This window comes from Macaca nemestrina, chromosome 2 (genome assembly GCF_043159975.1).
Source record: "Macaca nemestrina isolate mMacNem1 chromosome 2, mMacNem.hap1, whole genome shotgun sequence".
In the NCBI taxonomy this organism is placed as follows: domain Eukaryota; kingdom Metazoa; phylum Chordata; class Mammalia; order Primates; family Cercopithecidae; genus Macaca; species Macaca nemestrina.
In genome coordinates, this window is record NC_092126.1 from 51,055,074 (window position 1) to 51,076,451 (window position 21,378).

Below are 21,378 nucleotides of genomic sequence, written 5' to 3' on the forward strand. Positions count from 1 at the left end.
TTGGTAGATGCAAAGTTACTGTAAAAGATAATTTTATTACAAAATGCACAAAACAAAAACAAAAAAGAAAGGAAATATTTAAAAAGGTATCAATATGTCTATTAACTAGAAAACAATATTAAAATGTATAAAACCTATAACAGGCAAGTTCCACAAATTTTAAAAGAGACATTAGAGAAGTTGTAAATAAACTGAGATATGTGCTGTTTATAGACAGTGCTCTCTATATATGTCAATTTTCCACCCAAAAATCCCAATGGATATTTTAAGTATATTGAAAGTTTTTATTGGGATTGATTTATATGGAAATGCAAAGGGCCAAATTACACAAGATACTCAAAATAAATGATTCCAGCAGGAACTTACACTATAGGTATCAATACTCAAGTAATTAAAGCTATTGAGCACTAAGATAAGAAATAATAACAAACCAATAGAAAGAACAAAGATCAGAAAACTAATACACGTATAATGGACAATTGATTTACCAACAAGATATGAATGCAGAGTAATAGGAAATAGATTTTTTCAATGAAAGTGCTGCATCAGTTGGCAATCAAACTGGAAAAAACACAAAATTGCTCATAGTTTATACCTTATAAAAGAATTCCAGGTGGATTATTGATCTAAAAGTCAATAGCAGAACTAGGAACTTTCTAGAAGATAATATAAAAGCATATCTCTATGATCTTGAAGTAATGAAATATTTTTAATCCAAAATGATACCAAGTAGTAAAGAGGTGTTAAAGATTGATGTTTTCCTTCAAATTTAAAATGTCTCTGTATCAAAGAAACATTAAACAAGTTACAAGACAAATGACAGAGACATTTTCTTTTCCTTCTTATTACTTTTTTCCATTCATTTCCTTCTTTTTCTTTTCTCTTTTCCCTTTTCTTCCTCTCTCCCTTTGTTTCTACCTCCTTCCCTTCTTTTCTTCTCCACTCCCCTTCCTCTCATTCTCTTCCTCAGTCATTTGCATGATATGTAAATGACAAAGGCTCAACTGTAACTTATCAGCATAAGTTACATATGACACAAAAAAGACATGACCCAAAGGGAAAATGGGCACTTCTCAAAAGAGGGATTTTTAACGGTCCATACACATAAAAAAATTGCTCAGAAAAATTCAAATTTAAGCCACAAGAAAATACCATATATGTCGGGGTGCGGTGGCTCATGCCTGTAATCCCAGTACTTTGAGAGGCCGAGGTAGGTGGATCATGAGATCTGGAGTTCGAGACCATCCTGGCCAACACGGTGAAACCCCGTCTCTACTAAAAATACAAAAAATGAGCCGGGCGTGGTGGCAGGCAGCTGTAGTCCCAGCTACTCTGGAGGCTGAGGCAGAAGAATCGCTTGAACCCAGGAGGCAGAGGTTGCAGTGAGCCCAGATCATGCCACTGCACTCCAACCTGATGACAGAGCGAGATTCCATCTCAAAAAAAAAAACAAACAAATACCATATAGAACAGCTGGGTGTGTTTGTGAGAGTGTTTCTGGATGAGATTAACATTTAAATAAGTAGAGGGAGGTAAAACAGATTGCTCTCACCAATTTTGGTAGGCATCTTTCAATTCATTGGAGACTAAATAGAACAAAAGGGAAAATTTGCTCTCTTTCCTAATTGCTTAAATTAGAACAATGGTGTTCTCTTGCCCTTGGCTAGAACTTAAACCATCAGTGATCTTGGTACTAGAGCCTTCAGACTTGTACTAGTACTCACATCATCAGGTCTCCAAGTTCTCGGGCCTTTGGACTCAGACTGGAAGTATATCACCAGCTTTCCTGGATCTCTACCTTATGGATGGCAGGCTGTAGGACTTATCAGTCTTCATAATTGTGTAAGCCAATTTATTTTAATACATATGTGTTTGTGTGTGTGTGTGTCCCATTTGTCCTGCTTCTCTGGAGAACCCTAATACAGTCATCTAACTGGCAAAACTATAAGCATTACAGTACCAAATATTGCTAACGGTAAAAGAAAATGAACTTTCAAGCAAGAGTTTTCCTCCTGTATTTATACCCTAGGGACATGCATGCACATGAATCAGCACACATATTCAGATTACTTATGGCAGCATTGATTTTATTTTGTAATAGCAAACGAAGGGAAGAATGACTGAGAAAGAGGACAAGATAGAGGGGAAGGTGAAAGGAAAGAAGGAGGAAGCAAAGAAAGGAAAGGAGAAGGGGAGGAGATAAAAGGAATAAAATAAAAGGAAGGTAAAAGAAATAATATAAACACTCATCAATATTAAATAAATAGGAAAAATAACTGATGACATATTCATAACTTGTCATATATACACATATTACAATACTACACAACAATAAAAATAATCTATAGATTTATGTATAAACTTTATACACATAATATTGAGCTAAAGAAGACACAAACACATATATACAGAATTATTCCATTCACATAAGATTTAAAAACCAGGAAAACCCATATTATTTAAGGATGCATGCTTGGTGTTAAAATAAAATTCAGTATAGTGGTTACCTTTGGGGCAAGTAGGAAAGAGGTTTTTTGTGTGTTGGCTGCATTCTGTCTTGATTTATATGGTATTCATATATGTGCTTGCTTTATAATTGTTATATGTTTTATGTAGCTTTCATCATTTGTGTTATATTTGCCAATTTTTAAAATAAATTATTAAAAATAGCAATGCATGGAAAATCTTTATAAATAAATCTTTATCTAATTTTCTTAGTATAAATTTTTAAAAATTGGAATTACTGGGACAAATGGAATAGATATTATTCTAAAGTTCTTGTAGATGATAGACAGGTAGGTAGATGGATGGATGGATAGATAGATAGATAGATAGATAGATAGATAGATAGATAGATTTCTTTAAAATCATCTACCAATTTATACTTTCACCACAGTTAATGAGATTGATGATACTCTCAAACTCTTGTTAGTGTGTTTTGCAACTTTGCTCAAAATTGGCAAAAGTAGATGAAAAATGGAAAAACAAATATACAAGGGCTTTTTTGCTCTGATCGAAGACTCATTTAAGTACAGCTATCTTATTCGTGTCCTATTCTGCTCCAATAAAAACAAAATAGAGAGCTTAGTCTACAACTGAGCCAGAAAATGGCTTTAAATGGTCTTCTGATTTACTTCCCTTCTACACACACAGAAAATGGTTTTAAATGGCCGTCTGATTAACTTCCCGTCTATACACACAGAAACACACACACACACACGCACGCAGGACAACGTATACTTTATTTCTGGCTCCTTGACTCTCCCCTGACCCTTCGATCAGGATTGATATTCTGTTTTGTCCCCTGAGTTCCAACATAGTCTTCTCATTATTTTCCTTTTCCTTTAAAAGCTTCACTTGGTGAAAATGCTGTTGACCTCTCTAGTTTTTAGTAAAGCCTAAGAATGTCATTAACTCTTGGCTAAAAGTCTAGGCCATACTAACATGATACACCTGAATCCGACTCTCTACTCCATCACACCATGCCATAAGAATTTAGCAAGTATTGTTGAATTATGAACACACATGTAAATATTTCTCACTTTTTTCATTACCATTTTAATGAAAATAACCATTATTGCCCCAATATAGCATATACTTTATACACATATATCTTAAACATTTTCCATTTTTCAAGAATTCAAATACATAACAACATTATCATCTTGAGAACACAAAGAACACAACATGGAGGAAGACTGAGAAAATAGCTTCCCAGTATTTAGTCACTAGTGATTCTACAGATTTTCTTTTAGTGTTTTCTACTAGAATTTTAATATGTCCTGTCATGGCTCTGCAAGAATAGATTTGCCTGGGAAAGGAGACAATGAAAAAAAAAATGGACCCAAAGTTAGAAAATGTTAAGAAGGAAATCCAAGAAAGTAATATATTTTGAACCTAAATATAAGGACTCCCTTCCACCAGAGTGTACATAAATACAAGGACTCCCTTCCGCCAGAGTGTACAAATAGGTGTAAAAGAAGCAATTATATCTTCCCATTTTATCCTCAAAATTGGCCATTTAGAAACAAAACAGATAGTACCCATTCATCTGAGAAGCAGAACCTTTTTCATAGCATTGGAAAAGGAATGTCAGGGCACAGGGAAAGGAAGTGGTGGGAGAACAACTTGCTTTGAGATACCCTGAGTTATATCTATCAAAAACATGGGCAAAACCTGTCACAGGTAAATCTGTGACCCTCCAACATCCTTCATAAATTACAATGTATGTAATAGCAGCTTTCTATTGAAGAGTTACATGAACTGAGAAGATATATTTATGGAAAAGAGCCAGATATTCAGGCAGCAAGACCATGTGAGAACTGAACAAGAATTTCAAGTACTTTGAACCTCTTCGCTCTACAGATCAGGTTAAAAACTCCCTTCAAATTTAGGTTAAATGACCTTAGGGCAAATACAAAGTAATGCCTTTGTTTCAAATGTAGCAACTAGATGGAGCCAAAAGAAATTAAACACTCCTATGGAATATCACTTGGAAGATGTTGCACAATTCAACAAACAGAAAAGAAGAGTCGAGGTGCCACCAACACAACCCTCTTATCATAGAAAGAAGCATTATTTTCAAGTAAACATGGAACATTCACTAAAAGAAATAATCTGGACCATAAAACAAGTCTTAAAAAATTTTAAAGATTGAAGTCATACAGAATATATTCTCTGGCTTCAGTAGAATTAAGCTAGAAATCAACAAGAAAATAATATTTGGTATAAGCTACACATACAATTTGGACCAAAAAAGAAATTGCTGTGAAAACTAGAAAATTCTTTGAAATCAATAATGAAAATATGACAAATCGAAATGTGTGGAATGCAGCCAAAGCAGTACTTAGAAGGAAATTTGGAGCTTTAAATATGTATATTCACTTTGAAAAAGATAGCAACCTGTACACTCAAGATCTCTGCAGTTGACGTTGTGTATATTAATCTTCAATTTCAAAAGTTTAGACAAACAAGAAATCATCTCAGTTTTAAAATTATTTGAATAGGCTCAGATTTTAAACGGTAAATGGAGACCTGTGAAACTCTTTACTGATGTCAACCATATTATGTCTAGGATAATCTTTAGAAAAGATCCTGTTAAACCCTCAGTTGTCTCCCAATTTGTACTCCCATGTTGATTTCTCTATGATTCTATGGAGAATATAATTCTTATTCTCCCTCATTTACCATTGATTATTTAAGTTCTTAGGATTTTGGAGCCCATCTTAATGTTACCCTCAGTTAAATAGTATTAATAGCTGTTATTGTGGTTCTCTATACATAGTTGACTTAGAAACACGTGTTTACTGAAAATATTGTATGCTTAGCATAATTGAGAGTCAAATTTAATTTGGTTCAAATGCATCTTGTTGGTTCTTCATTTTCAAATTTATTGACACTTCACCATTGATTTAATCTAAACTTACCTGCCTTTTCCCCTCCTTAGTGAAAAAGAAATATCTCCAAATTATATATAATTTGAAAGTGGTACTTTCATTTTACCTTTTACTAGAGTGTACTTAACAAGATATTTTCTTCTTCCACTTCCATGAACAACTATTTCTTTTTCTCCCTGCTTTCCCATTAGAATGTTTAAAGACAATTTACCAACCTGGTTGCACTTGACTGCAAACACATTAGAACAAGAACAAAGAAGCATAGCTTTTAAGAACTATAGATACAAGTAGGTCATCACTGAAATGATATTTAGTGTCATTTGGAGTGTAAAAGAGAACAACTTCTTGACTTTGAATTTGAGTTTCTATTCATAGCTGTGGGGGAAATTTAATATCAGAAACTCATTCTAGAACATTTTGTGAACATGAAAATAAAAAAATATATGTTATAAAATACAACCATTGCTTAAAATATAAGTCATTGATAAGTTTAAAGACAAATTCTCATGTCATAAGTTCTAGTTTACTGTGGATTAGCTGAAAGATTTACACACAGGACCACCATCAACCATTTCCACATTTCTGGCAAATGCATACTAAGCAGTGTGAGGAAAAAATAGTCCAGCATACAATAGGGAAAAAAGCATAATCTAAATATATAAAATAAATATTTTCTCTTGCATATACTCAGTGGTTCCTCATTTTGGAATCACATTATACCAATACAATATCCAAAAATTTGGAAAATTTCTATGTTATTTTAACATAGTATTGATTTGGATTTTTCTATCTAAACAAGAGTTCAATAGATTTGTTTTGTTATAAAACAACATATCCCCATTATATATAATTTAGAAAATACAGAATAATGGAAAAGCTAATCATACATACTTCCATTATCCAGAGATAGTTATTATTATGTCAGTGCTTATTAATCTTCTTTCATGTTTATTATTATTTTGGTGGGATTGGGGGAGGGTTAATTGCACAATTATGGCTACATTGTTTAAATCTGTCTATGCTATTTTAATTACTTAGGCTGTTTTAATGTTAGTACATAGTTGTTCAGAAACTTCATTTACATAGCTTCATAATTCATTACAAATTGGCTGTGCAACAGTTTACTTTAGCAGTTCTCAATATTTTTAACTTTTAATTTGTTTATCCTGCCATTTTTCTTCCTTAAATCTTTTTTATGTTTATGATTTTATCTTAGGATAGATTATGAAAAGTATAATACATAAATGAAAGGTACAGGTATTTTTAAGGCCCTTTTTTTTCTGTTACCAAATTGATTTTGATAAAGTTTATACCAGTTACTATGTTGTAAATATTTGTCCCCTCCAAAACTCGTGTTCAAATTTAATTGCCATTGTAACAATATTAAGAGGTGGAACCTCTAAGAGGTGATTAGGCCATATGGGATCAACCCTCAAAGGTGGAATTGGTGCCCATATACAAGGTCTAGTGTGGTCCCCTCTTGCTCTCTTGCCTTCTGCCATGGAATGACACAGCAAGAGGGCCCTCCTCAGATGGTGGCAGCTTGATCTTGGACTTCCCAGCCTCCAGAACTGTGAGCCAATAAATTTCTGTTCATTATAAATTACCCAGTCTCAGGTATTCTATTATAGCAGAATTTAAGTTCTAATACATCAGTTTACATATTAAATGCAACAAATGAAAGTATCACTTCAAATCATCTCGTCAAGATTATTTTTAATATTTGCTAATTTGAACATAAAAATGTCATTGCTATTTCTCACTTGGCTTGACAATCTGGTTCATATTAAAGTAAAACATTGAGAAAATTGTCTAATTATTCGATAAGAGACTTCTACGGAACACAAGTTCAATGCCCTTTTTAGAATTTGCTCAAAAGTTCACTGTCTGCCCTCAGTTAGACATCCCAAATAGTCAAGATCCTTAAACTCCTATTGCATTTCAATCTTTCAAGTAAACTTTTTAAAAACTTAAACTATTTAAAGGAAAACAGTCATGATCTGGGTTTCCAATGGCAAAAGCCAACAGAAATTTTATCAGGAGCAAGTATTCTACCCAGCAGTGTTGAAATTGAAACATCATTATTTACACGCTTATTTATAACATTTTTTATTCATTTGGATTATACCTACCTATTATTTAAAACACACACACACACACACACATTTTTCAACATATAATTCAAAGCAATGTAAAGTTTCTATTGTCCCTAACTGGCATCCTGTGGGGAAGATAACTATCTTATTCTGTGTTAAAACAGCACGTTATATGGTTAGCACAATAACTCATGTCTCAAAAAGTACTCTTTGAAATATTATATACAGAATTGTTTGTCTCCATTTAGTGCACACACAACTGTCTCCATTTGTTTAGTTGTCAAAATAAAATACTACTAAAATAATAGCATATTTCCAAATGAGATAGAAATGGTTAAACTCTTCCTTTTATAATTGAAATTTGCCATGTTTAAGTGCCTAAATGTAATTATGGAAAAAAAGAAATTTCCTCTGCTTATATACAAAGTAATATTTTAGTGTAATAGTCATCTTGAATTGAAATGAGTTTACCTGTGTAGTGTAGATGACCAGCATGCATTTTAATCCTATTTCCTGTATAAATAGCAATTCAGAGTCTATGACAAGAAGGCAATATTTCTATAGTATTATCCAAGTACAGAGCATGTTGTTCTCATAATATCCTCTGTCACTTGCCCTTCTTGCAGAGATTACAGCTCTTTCTTGCCTCATTAAAACTCAGGGAACATGCTGATGTAATTTTCTTTTACTCACTAAAGCTTACCATTTTTAATTGAATCAGAATACTTGAACTTTTAGAAATTTTAAGATTTATTTTCTGTATTTCTAGGCTTATTTTTCTTAATTATTTGTGCATTTTGCTGTCAGATACATTTTTAAAAATTAGTTTGCCTTTGCACTTAAAATAAGTATTAATTCTCATGAGTGAATCTCTGTATGGTGAGAAAGGAAAAGTGATATGAAAAAGAGAAAAAATATAGGTACATGTGATGGTTTTTTTCTTTAACTTATTTTATATGCTTCCTGACACTGTGGATACAACAGAGAAAGGGGTCCACTGTTTTTTTCTCCATTCTTTTTGTGTGTGCATTCATTTGCTTTATTTTTATTAATCATATTGTTTTTATTATCATTACCAACTGACCAAATAAAAAGTTAAATACTATATGTAGGGCATAAAGCACAATACTACAATAACTACCTATTTTCTTACCCAGTTTAGAAAATGAAACTTTGTCACCATTGGGAAGACTGCTCCCTGATACTACACATTTTCTGCTCCATCATAAGTAACCACTTCCCTGAATTTTGAGTTTAATATTTCCTTCTTTCATATAATTTTACCAAATATGCTATACATATTTATTTCTTTCAATAAGATATTCTTTACTTTTTATGAATATGTATATTATGTTTTCGCTTCCAAATCTTCTGTCTTGTTTTTTGACTATTATATTTCTGAGATTGATGCATGTTGTGTTTAGCTATAGTTCATTTCACTGTTGTACAGCATTCTACTGTGTGAATATACATTCCTTTATACCTTCTATTAATAATAGATTGCTTGTTTTGAGTACTTTGCTACTGTAAATAAAGATGCTGCAAACAGTTTACACATGTCTTCTAGTACACATGTGCAAATCTTTCTCTAGTGCAGTGGTTCACACATTTTAGCTGTATCAGGATCACCTGAAGGGCTTATTTAAACACGATTGTTGAGCCTTAATCTTAGTGTTTCTAATTTTGTATGGCTGTGATGGGTCCCAAGATTTTATATGTCTAGCAAGTTCCTAAGTGATGCTGATGCTGCAGATCCGGGAACTAACTCTAAGAACAACTGCCCTGGAGTATATAGCTATGAGTAGAATTGCCTGGTCATGAAAAAACAGCAATCTCAAATTTATTATATAATACCATGTTATTTTCCATATATTGCATTATATCAATATAGACTGCCACCAGTAATGTGTATAAATGTTTTGATTTCTCCATATCCTTGCCAATATCTGTTAGTGTTATATTTTTTAATTCCTGCCAAACAGGTAGGTGTGACCTATTGTCTCCCTACAGTTTTGTTTTTCACTTCCCTAATTGAACAATAAAGCTGAGTGTATTTTCATATATTTGTTAACCATATATTTTTGCTCTTAGTTCCTTTTCTTCATTTATCCATTCGATTAGATTTATTTTTCTTACCAATTTACAGAATTTTCTCTATGATCTTTTAATGAAGACTCTTACATTCCATTTTTATTACCTACTACTTTTTCTTGAAGGGTTTAGGAGAAAATTGCTTGTATTTTTTCATCCATTTTGCTTAAAGGCTGAACACTTAGTTTCTTTGTAGGTGCTCAATATAGGTGTGATAATAACCATAGAATTATTTACTAAAAGCTTATCTATACCAAGTATCATATTATCTGATGAAGACTCATTCACTCCAAAACACTGCTCCAAAGTCAAAGCACAGCTTTTTCACTTGTTCTCCTATATTAGCCTCCCATCACTCCCACTCTACCTCCTCCTCTCCCACTTCTACCTTGTCTCTCCTACAGCTATTCCCCACTAAACACCCAGACTAATCTTTGCAAAGCACAAATCAAACCATCTCCTTCTCTGTGCAAATCCCTCCAATGGTTTCCCTTTATTGCACTTAGAATAACATTTCAATTCTTTGTCGTGGTCAAAAAAACCCAGAAATACTTCTCCATTCTTATTTTTGCCATTTTTCCCTTAAATAACCAAAGTGTAGCCATTCTCACCTTGCTGTTTCTCAAACGGTCTAAATGTATTCTTCTTCCAGCAATGCCCTTTTCCCAGACATTCCTCAGAAGGGCTATCCAGACGACCCCATTTAAAATAGTTCTCTCTTCTCTTCTTCACACACATATACTCCCCACTCTTGCTGTATTTCTTTTCACAGAACTTTTCAACATCTGACATTATATTAGATATTTAATTTTTAATCATCTCCCTTCGTCCTCTAATAAAATGTAATCACAATAGGCTAATAAGATTTTTTTATTCATCCTAATATCTCAATGCCTAGGAGAGTTCCTAATAACAACTATGTTCTTTACAAATATTTACTATATAAGCTAATGAGTTCTCACACAATCCTCACAGTCCTTTTAGCTATATAATTCTTGAAAGCAGAGACCGGATAATATTCATCTTTATGCCGCTAGGATCCTAATACATGCTCTACAACACATTTAATCACTCAATAAAACTATACAAGCCAATTAATAATGCACAAAGTAGGATTAGGTTTGTTTCACAGATAAGAAAATTGTAGTGCTTGCTTAAAAACACAGGACTCTGTTAGTCTTTAAAGCTATTCCGCTGTGCCACATTCTCTCTCAGCTTTACATCACAGCACACCAATGAGACATTGCAATCAAGATGACCAGATGGGTTAGGACGGTTCACACCAGTAACACAGCCTGAAAAACCTGTGACCACCAAAGAGCCCAGGAGATGAATTAGAATCCTCACTTTCCTATTTCTAAAGGAAGATCTTTTTCCATCTTCTATCACTTGGAAACACCTAAGGGAGAGAATATTTCTTCATTTGTTCAAAGTAGCCATATACTTTGGTAATATTTGAAAGGAATGGTAAGTTTTATAATGTTTAAATTTTATTGAGATATTTCTTATTTTGAATGGTCATTTGGGTGCAGATGTTTAACTCTGTCCTCTTCTAAGTTCCCACCAAAATGGCAAACACAAAAATATCTAGAAAACCTCTACATAAATCCTGGAAACAAGCAAAATGAGACCATATATATGCCAGAAATTTCAGGGAATTTCTGTTAGAAATACAAATCCAGATTAAATTAATTCATCTGGGATTAAATACATGTAAATTAAAAGAATATTTAATATAAATATAAAAAGGTAAGATTAAGAAGAATCAATGATCAAACAGGAAAAAAATCCCTACACTGAAAACAGAATTAAAGCATCAGATCAAAAAAAAATTTTTTTTCAAGTACAGGCTAAGATTTTCATTTTGTTTGTTGTTAATTTCAAAGCCAACATTTAAAGTGAAATCTATACATTTCCATGCAGAAAGAAAAAGTAGCCTTTAAAATGACAAATAATAGAGAAATGCTTACTTCAGTTTAAAATAACTTGAAACATTTTAGTTAGAAGTTCAGAGATCTATTGTACAACATGGTGACTAGAGTTAATATAATGTATTCTTGCATTCTAAGAAAGTGGATGTAAAGTGTTTTTGGCACAAAAATGAAAGATAACTATGTGGGTTATCATTTGTCATTTATCTATTTGTCATTAGAATCTCTCCCTTTCACAGGAGATTAATCTATTTGTCATTATCTATTTGTCGTTACAATTATCTTCCTTACACAAAAGACGAAATGTTAAGAAACAATAGAGTAAGGTCTTAAGAATGTGTCACCTACCTAAATGATAATATGTGAATAAGAGCAAAAGAAAAAATTAAGAACTCTAATAAAAATAGCAAAGAAGAAGTATGAAAATAGTGAGTAATAAAATTAGCGAAACTTAAAATTGGGTATAAGATTGTTCTTAGAAAAGTTACAAAACAAAATGTCCCAAAAAAAATTCTATAAAGAGAAGAGACTCTTGCAAAATCTTACTCCAAAATCTTCTAAATAAATCTTGGAGATCACAGGAAGAAAGGATGAAGAAAACTGTCAAATTATCTGCTCACACAAAGGGAAGGTGTGCCAGTCCTTGTCCAATTTTCTCTCAGATCTACTGTTTGCCTTACCCTGGACCGTTCTGTATTACAGGGAAAGATTCCTACGGCCAGCATTTCTGGCTGGGGTTAACATATTAAATAAGTTAGGAGGAAATAAGAGAGTAGAAAGAAAGGAAAATCAGGAAGATTTTCCCCTACCTCTGCCTTGAGTGGCATCTCTAACAGCAGCTGCAAATCCATCATGGTACCAGCTTCGGCCAGGTGACCTGAACAATGATAAAAACATATTATATAAAAAGAAGGTGAGTTATGCTATCTTCCAAAAAATAATTATCTAGATGAAAATGCTATAATTCCAAATTGAATATTACATCTGGAAGTTATTCCTATAAATATAAGAAAAGGAATATTGTTAGATTTATTGCTGGCATTTTAATAAAAGCTTTCATTTCTCATTCTAAGAGTCTTTTCATAGATATCTTTTAAAAAGGTCTGTTTTTAAATTGACAGATAAAATGATACTAACTGTGTACAACATGATGTTTTGGAGTATGTGTACATTGTGAAATGAGTAAATTTATCTGATTGTTAACATGTGCATTATCTCACATAGTTATTCATTTTTGTGCCAAAAACACTTTACATCCACTTTCTTAGAATTTTTCAAGAATACATTGTATTAACTCTAGTCACCATGTTGTTAAATAGATCCCTGAACTTACTCCTCCTACCTAAAATGTTTCACATTATTTTAAACTGAAGTAAGCATTTCCCTATTAATATTTGTTTATCTGTTTATTTTAGTTCCCGAGTTTTGCTGCTATGAAAAGAAAAAAAAATACATCATAATGCAATAAATATTCTTGGGTGTGTATGTGTGTAAGCAAATCAGGGCGGGTGATCATATTTAAAGGAATGTATTTCCAAGATTATAAAATTGTTCTGTCAAAAGATATGTACAGATCACTTTTCCAAAACGGCAGAAATTTTTCACCTAACCACTAGCAGTAAAAGAAAATATTATTCTGTTAGCATCCCTACCAGCAACAGATTTTACCATACTTTTAAATTTTTGCCAGTCTTATGAGTATAAAGAGATATATAGATTTTACTTCAATTTATATCTCCACAGTTACTAACAAAACCTGGAGACATTTTATATTGGCAACTTCGATAGCAATTTTGTAAATTGTTGTTCATATACTTTTCCTATTGGGCTTTTAACATTGTTGTTTTAGTTCATAAGATCTCTTTTTGTCATAGATAAGTGTTTCCAATGCTTTTTACCTCATGACAACCAGAGAATTATATTTCTATATCATCATGGGGTAAACTGACTTAGCTGCAAATGTCTGTTTGTACCTTACCATGGGTAAATGGACTATGAGGCTGCTATTGACTGGGCTACAGTAGCCTGGAGATCCTAGCCACCTTCCAGATGAAAGGAATTCCAAAAGAATCAACATCTTGTCAGAGCTGTAACTCCTATCTGGTCTGATCACATGAGGTATTATTATAAAAAGTCTCCTAATTTATTATTTATTTAACTATTGACCTTATCCATCTAAAATTTTTACATTTTGTATGATCTAAAAATTTTACATTTTGTGTTGAAGCGTTCAGATTCCATGCCTTTTAAGTAATTTCCTTTCACTTCTGAATTTTACTGTAGCTTTTAAAAGGTTTTCATCCAAGTTTTTACAAACCACATATTATAAAACTCTACCATTATTCTCCCTGCATGTGAACATTTTAGAGGATACCAAAGTAAAGAACGAAAATAAGAGAAACTTCTAATTTATGACAAATTATAGATACTTGTACTGGCTAAAATGAAACTAACATAAAAAAATCTGAAATACTTTGAATTAGGCACTATTTTAATATTTTTAAGAGAAAAGAATATGGTGTCATCTAAAAAGCTGGGACATTTTTGTTTTAGGTGCTGCTCAGTCCCTGATGTGGGAAGTCTAACAGTTTCTCAGGATCTCAGTGTTAAAACGTAAAAGATGTTTATTCCATTAAACAAAGTCATAGAGATTTCTTGCCACTCTAACAATCTGCAATTCTACTAATTTGCTGAGAATTACATGTTAATCATTCAGAAGAAACCAAAGGAAATATATTTTTGGTAGTATTTCCTTGGGGAAGCCCGGTGAAGATAATTCCCAGTGTTAGAAACTCGATTTTTATGTCACCCATGAGATTTCACAGTTTACAAAAAGTATTACCTCAGGGATATGTATTTAAAAAGAAATTCAAAAGACATAAATAAATTATGGAACACTAGGCAACTTGTAGAGGCATTTTGTCCATTCTTTTCATGTTATGCAACAGACTTTCATGAATCAAGATCAGTGTTCAAAATAAAGAGAGACATCAAAGCCACACAAGTATAACTGAAAATTGCATAGATTCTTAAGAATTACTGGAACTTGGGCTGATAATTTAAACAAACAAACAAAATACTAGACTGCTTCCACAACACTGACCAGAATCCAATCCTTATTTGATTCTGACAAAATTCCGTTAATCTTTCATCATTTTAATAGTTTCACTGATTTTACTGAGAGCCATAATTTATCATTTTTAATACAGTGCATACCCTAGGACAAAAAGGATGTTATTGCTATTATAAAAGTTGATCATATGCCCATTAATACTAACATCTGAACAAAGTATCTTTGCTCTAATCACAGATGAAATTTGCTTCTTCTCCCCTTTCCTGTTCAAGACATGTTTCGTCTGCCTCCGAAGGATCCCTTTAAAATCTCTCTCCAAATGAAGTTCATTTAAGTGAGCTAGCATAGATGACCCTAAGAAAAAATCAAAAGAATCTAGCTTTCAAGGTCTAACTCTAGTCTGGACCCTTTTCCTCTAGGAAATCTTTCCAGATTACCCAAGCTACAGTGTTGTCTCCTCTAAATTCACAAAACTCTTTATCTAAATCGCTCACTTAGAAATTAATTGCATACTCTTGTTTTCACATTGCACTTTCATTGCAGACTCCCTTTTTTTCCCATTTTACTTTCAGGTTTAGATTTCTATTTATTTTTTCAAACCTTTATAGTTTTTCTTCCCAAGTAATCTCTAACTAAGATAGTTGAGGACAGAACTTTTGTTGCAATCTTGAGACCCAACTCCAATCAATTTGAATAATATCAGAGCAACAGAAAGGACGGAGTGAACATGGCCCAGTAGAATTGGAAGCTAGAATGTGGAAGACATCAAGACTTCCCTATTCTATCTATTGTCTTTTCTTTCATTGGTTTTAATTCTTTCTGGCTGCAGTTCACTGGGAGGGGAAAATAACCAGAAGAAAAAAATGGCCACTGATAATTGCAGGCTGATTTTTTCTTTTTTCATTCTTTGTAAGCTCTTCACCCAGAGACACAACTCTCCAACCCCAATCAAAAAAATCTTTGGGCAGAAGACTGATCGATCCATCTTGGATGACACTGTCATCTGTGGATGGAGGACTATGGACTAGACCCTTTAATGGCTCAGCTGCAGTGTTCAGCCTGTGGTTAGGAGTTGACCTGTACAACTTTTATGTCATGGTTGTGAAGGAATAGTTTCCAGGAGAATGTAAATGCTCTGGCAGACAAGGCAATGTGTTCAGCAGTATTTCATAACTAACATCATGCTTTTCACAAATCAGATGCTGGAAAATTACTGATTCCACTATTATACTACTCGATTTCTTAACAATTTTATTACAATATAATTAATATACAATAGCATTTACTTAAAGTGGTTTTTGTATATTCACAGAGTTGTGCAACCATAACCATGATCTAATTTTAGAATATTGTCTGAATATGAAACTTGGTTTTAGTCCAGTGAGAGTTCCAATGTACAAAACTGTAAGATAGTAAGCTGGGTTTTTTTTAAGCCACTGAATTTGTGGTGGTTTATTATTGGTTTATAACAATAAGAAAGCAATATGGATTTAATCACCCTGAGATTCTATTTTCTCATATTTAAATTGAGCATAATAATGTATATCTCACAGGATTTTATGAGATTAAATATGATAATATGTGTGGTAGAAACTTCTAAAGACTCAGCACTAATAAATTTATCATTTACATTTTTAATTTTAATGTCCAAATATTTTACAGTTTATTGTAAAAGATTATGCAAAATAAAACATTTGTAAATATTGTACAAAACGGTGCTTTCTACCACCCTCAGATAATGAATCCTTTTAGATAATTAGGTAACTGGGAATTAAGCACAAACACATTCTTTTAAATTCTAAATTTTTTTAAGGAATCATTTTGAATTGCATCATACACTTTTCCAGTTTCTTTTTTTTTTTTTTTTTTTTTTTTTTTTTTTTTTTTTTTTGAGACGGAGTCTCACTCTGTCACCAGGATAGAGTGCAGTGGTGCGATCTCAGCTCACTGCAACCTCCACCTCCTGGGTCCAAGTGATTCTCTTGCCTCAGCCTCCTGAGTAGCTGAGATCACAAGCACGTGCCACCACGCCCAGCTAATTTTTGTATTTTTAGTAGAGACGGGGGTTTCACCATGTCGGCCAGGATGGTCTCGATCTCTCGACCTCGTGATACACCTTGGCCTCCCAAAGTGCTGGGATTACAGGCATGAGCCACCACGCCCAATGACAAATTGGTAGTGGTGGAATTGAAAACCATGCCCCCAAAGACACTGGAGACTTAATTCAGACTCTTAGACCACTCGGCCATGCTGCCTCTCCTTCATTTTCTTAAATACAGAACGCCAAATGTAAATCAAATTTTTTGTGTCCTTGGGTTATCATGATGCATTATTTCACTCAGTTATAATCCTGTTGTACTCTCAGGGTCTGGAAGCTCTGTAGGCGTTATTTGTTTTTCCACTTGGGTTGGTTCCAAGTCATTGTTATTGTGAATAGTGCTGCAAAAAAACATAGGTGTGCATGTGTCTTTACAGTAGAATGATTTACAATCCTTTGGGTATATATCCAGTAATGGGATTGCTAGGTCAAATGGTATTTCTGGTTCTAGATCCTTGAAGAATCGCCACACTGTCTTCCAAAACGGTTGAACTAATTTATACTCCCACCAACAGTATAAAAGCCTTCCTATTTCTCCACATCCTCTCCAGCATCTGTTGTTTCCTGGCTTTTTAATGATCACCATTCTAACTGGCATGAGATGCTATCTCATTGTAGTTTTTATTTGCATTTCTTTAACGACCAGTGATGAGGAGTTTTTTTTCATGTTTGTTGGCTGCATAAATGTCTTCTTTTGAGAAGTGTCTGTTCATATCCTTCACCCACTTTTTGATGGGGTTGTTTTTTTTCTTGTAAATCTCTTTAAGTTCCTTGTAAATTCTGGATATTAGCCCTTTGTTAGATGGATAGATTGCAAAAAAATTTCTCCCATTCTCTAGGTGGCCTGTTTACTCTGATGACAGTTTCTTTTGCTGTGGAGAAGCTTAGTTTAGTTAGATACCTTTGTCAATTTTGACTTTTGTTGCCATTGCTTTTGGCATTTTAGTCATGAAGTCTTTGCCCATGCCTATGTCCTGAATAGTACTGTGTAGGTTTTCTTCTATGGTTTTTATGGCTTTAGGTCTTACATTTAAGTCTTTAATCGATCTTGAGTTAATTTCTGTGTAAGGTGTAAGGAAGCGGTCCAATTTCAGTTTTCTGCATAGGGCTAGGCAGTTTTCCCAACACCATTTATTAAATAGGGAATCCTTTCCCCGTTGCTTGTTTTTGTCAGGTTTTTCAAAGATCAGATGGTTGTAGATGTGCTGTGTTATTTCTGAGGCCTCTGTTCTGTTCCATTGGTCTATATATCTGTTTTGGTATCAGTAACATGCTGTTTTGGTTACTGTAGTCTTGTAGTATACTTTGAAGTCAGGTAGCCTGATGTCTCCAGCTTTGTTCTTTTTGCTTAGGATTGTCTTGGCTATATGGGCTCTTTTTGGTTCCGTATGAAATTTAAAGTAGTTTTCCCTAATACTGTGAAGAAAGTCAATAGTAGCTTGATGGGAGTAGCATTGAATCTATAAATTACTTTGGGCAGTATGGCCATTTTCACAATATTGAGTCTTCCTATCCATGAGCATGGGATGTTTTTCCATTTGTTTGTGTCCTCTCTTATTTCCTTGAGCAGTGGTTTGTAGTTCTCCTTGAAGAGGTCCTTCACATCCCTTGTAAGTTGTATTCCTAGGTATTTTATTCTCTTTGTAGCAATTGTGAATAGGAGTTCACTCATGATTTGGCTCTTTGTCTATTATTGGCTTATAGGAATGCCTGTGATTTTTGCACATTGATTTTGTATCCTGAGACTTTGCTGAAGTTGCTTGTCAGCTTAAGGAGATTTTGGGCTGAGACGATGGAATTTTCTAAATAGACGATCATGTCATCTGCAAACAGATTCAATTTGACTTTGTCTCTTCCTATATAAACACCCTTTATCTATTTATCTTTCCTGATTGCCCTGGCCAGAACTTCCAATACTATGTTAAATAGGAGTGGTGAGAGAGGGCGTCTTTGTCTTGTGCCTATTTTCAAAGGGAATGCTTCCAGGTTTTTCCCATTCAATATGATATTGGCTGTGGGTTTGTCATAAATAGCTCTTATTATTTTGAGATATGTTCCATCAATACCTAGTTTATTGAGAGTTTTTAGCGGTGTTGAATTTTATTGAAGGCCTTTTCTGCATCTATTGAGATAATCATGTGGTTTTTGTCATTGGTTCTGTTTATGTGATGGATTACATTTATTGATTTGCATATGTTGAACCAGCCTTCCATCCCAGTGATGAAGCCAACATGATCATGGTGGGTAAACTTTTGATGTGCTACTGGATTCAGTTTGCCAGTATTTTATTGAGGATTTTTGCATTAATGTTCATCAGGGATATTGGCCTGAAATTTTCTTTTATTGTTTTGTCCCTGCCAGGTTTTGGTATCAGGATGATGCTGGCCTCATAAAATGAGTTAGGGAGGATTCTCTCTTTTTCTATTGATTGGAATAGTTTCAGAAGGAATGGTACCAGCTCCTTTTTGTACCTCTGGTAGAATTTGGCTGTGAATTCGTCTGGTCCTGGACATTTTTTTCATTAGTAGGCTATTAATTATTGCCTCAATTTCAAAACTTGTTATTGGTCTATTCGGGAATTCAACATCTTCCTGGTTTAGACTTGGGAGGGCGTATGTGTCCAGGAATTTATCCATTTCTTCTACATTTTCTAGTTTATTTACGTAGAGGTGTTTAGAGTATTCTCTGATGGTAGTTTGTATTTCTGTAGAATCAGTGGTGATATCCCCTTTATCATTTTTTATTGTGGCTATTTAGTTCTTCTCTTTCTCTGCTTTATTAGTCCGGCTAGCAGTCTATTTCATTAATCTCTTCAAAAAATCAGCTCCTGGATCCATTGATTTTTTGAAGGGTTTTTCATGTCTCTATCTCCTTCGGTTCTACTCTGATCTTAGTTATTTCTTGTCTTCTGCTAGCTTTTGAATTTGTTTGCTCTTGCTTCTCTAGTTCTCTTAATTGCAATGTTAGGATGTCAATTTTAGATCTTTCCTACTTTCTCCTGTGGGCATTTGGTGCTATAACACTGCTTATAACATTTATTGCTAAACATTGCTTTAGCTGTGTCCCAGAGATTCTGGCATGGTATGTTTTGTCTTTGTTCTCGTTGGTTTCAAAGAACTTATTTATATCTGCCTTAATTTCATTATTTACCCAGTAGTCATTCAGGAGCAGCGTGTTCAGCTTCCATGTAGTTGTATGGTTTTGAGTGAGTTTCTTAATCCTGAGTTCTAATTTGATTGCTCTGTGCTCTGAGAGACTGTTATGATTTCCATTTTTTTTGTTTTGTTTTGTTGAGATGCAGTCTCACTCAGTCACCCAGGCTGGAGTGCAGTGGTGATATCTTGACTCACTGCAACCTCTGCCTCCTGGGTTCAAGGGATTCTCTTGTCTCAGCCTGCTGAGCAGCTGGAATAACAGGCGCCCGCCACCACACCCAGCTAATTTTTGTATTTTTAGTAGAGATGGGGTTTTGCCATGTTGGCCAGGTTGGTCTCAAACTCCTGACCTCAAGTGATCTGCCCACCTCTGCCTCCCAATGTACTGGGCTTACAAGCGTGAGACACTGCACCCAGCTGCCAAGAGTTTACAATTATTTAGTGTTTGCTATGTTCCAAGCACTACTTAAGCACTTTACAATATTACTTCATGTAATGTTCACAACTAACTTGTTATATGGGCACTATTGTGTTACCATTTTACACATGAAGAGATTGAAGCACAGAAGAATATGAGCTCTTAAACACTATGCCATTCTGCTACCTGTAGCAACCTCTGACCTTCTAATTGGTTTTTTATAGTTTTCTTTGGACTTAAAAATAAAATAAGGAAATGGGAGAAAGTTATGGGTCAAATATGCACAAATACACATTAAGTGAGGGATGAGGCCTGATAAGGTTTTCTGTGAATGCCTTGTACGAATTGCATGGCATGGATCCTAGGATCTATTCTCAGATGAATGAAATATGATGTATTCAGAGCTAAATTCTGAATGACTAAAGTCTTAAACAAAAATGGTCACCTGTATTTTGTGAAAATTCATCCCCTCGAATTTACTTTAAAAACAACCTTTTAACATCACATTATGAATCAGAAATAGTGCTTACAAAGACTTTTTAAAATTTTTTAATCAAAAGGGATGACTAGCTCATCACGCCTGCAGGAAAAATTTTGTAAGTATATACAATGTTCTCTCCAGATGATACAATAAGGAAGGAAAACTTTGATTTAACAGAATTTTGGCAAGAAGTAAAGACTTAGAGCATCAAACTAAAAATTATATCAAATTTACCTGATTATGGTAATAATATGAATACTCCATTCAACATATTGTTGCCAGATAAATTGCCCAGCATGTTTTCAAGCTGGCTAGAGAAGTCTATGTACTCATGTTTTCTGCAAATCAACAAAGCCAAATTACTTGAAAATGTCTGAGAATGTAAACAGTAACCACTGCAATTCCAGAAGAAGAGAGATTTGGGTGGGCAGTGTGATTCAACAAGGTTCACATTCTCAGGTTACAAAGAATAACTATAATAAACTTCTGTATACCTGAGATAGGAATGGACTATGTCTTGTTTTATTTCGTAGACTCCGAAGGATAAAATTGACTCTTTTTACATAAGTAATTATACCTAAATTGGATCACATCCAATGGGATGAGATATTTAATTTTTTTAATTAAAAAAGTAAAATA

General features: G+C 33.7%; 1 long non-coding RNA gene across 13 annotated transcripts in view; it reads right to left on the reverse strand.

The window, feature by feature from the left end:
• Positions 1 to 21,378, reverse strand: part of LOC105470039 (uncharacterized) — a 223,466-nt gene that overhangs the window by 169,203 nt on the left and 32,885 nt on the right. For all 13 annotated transcript variants that reach the window (XR_011619784.1, XR_011619792.1, XR_011619782.1 and 10 more), the window contains one exon: positions 12,324 to 12,391. This is a non-coding gene — a long non-coding RNA (uncharacterized lncRNA). The remainder of the gene's footprint in view (positions 1 to 12,323; positions 12,392 to 21,378) is intronic.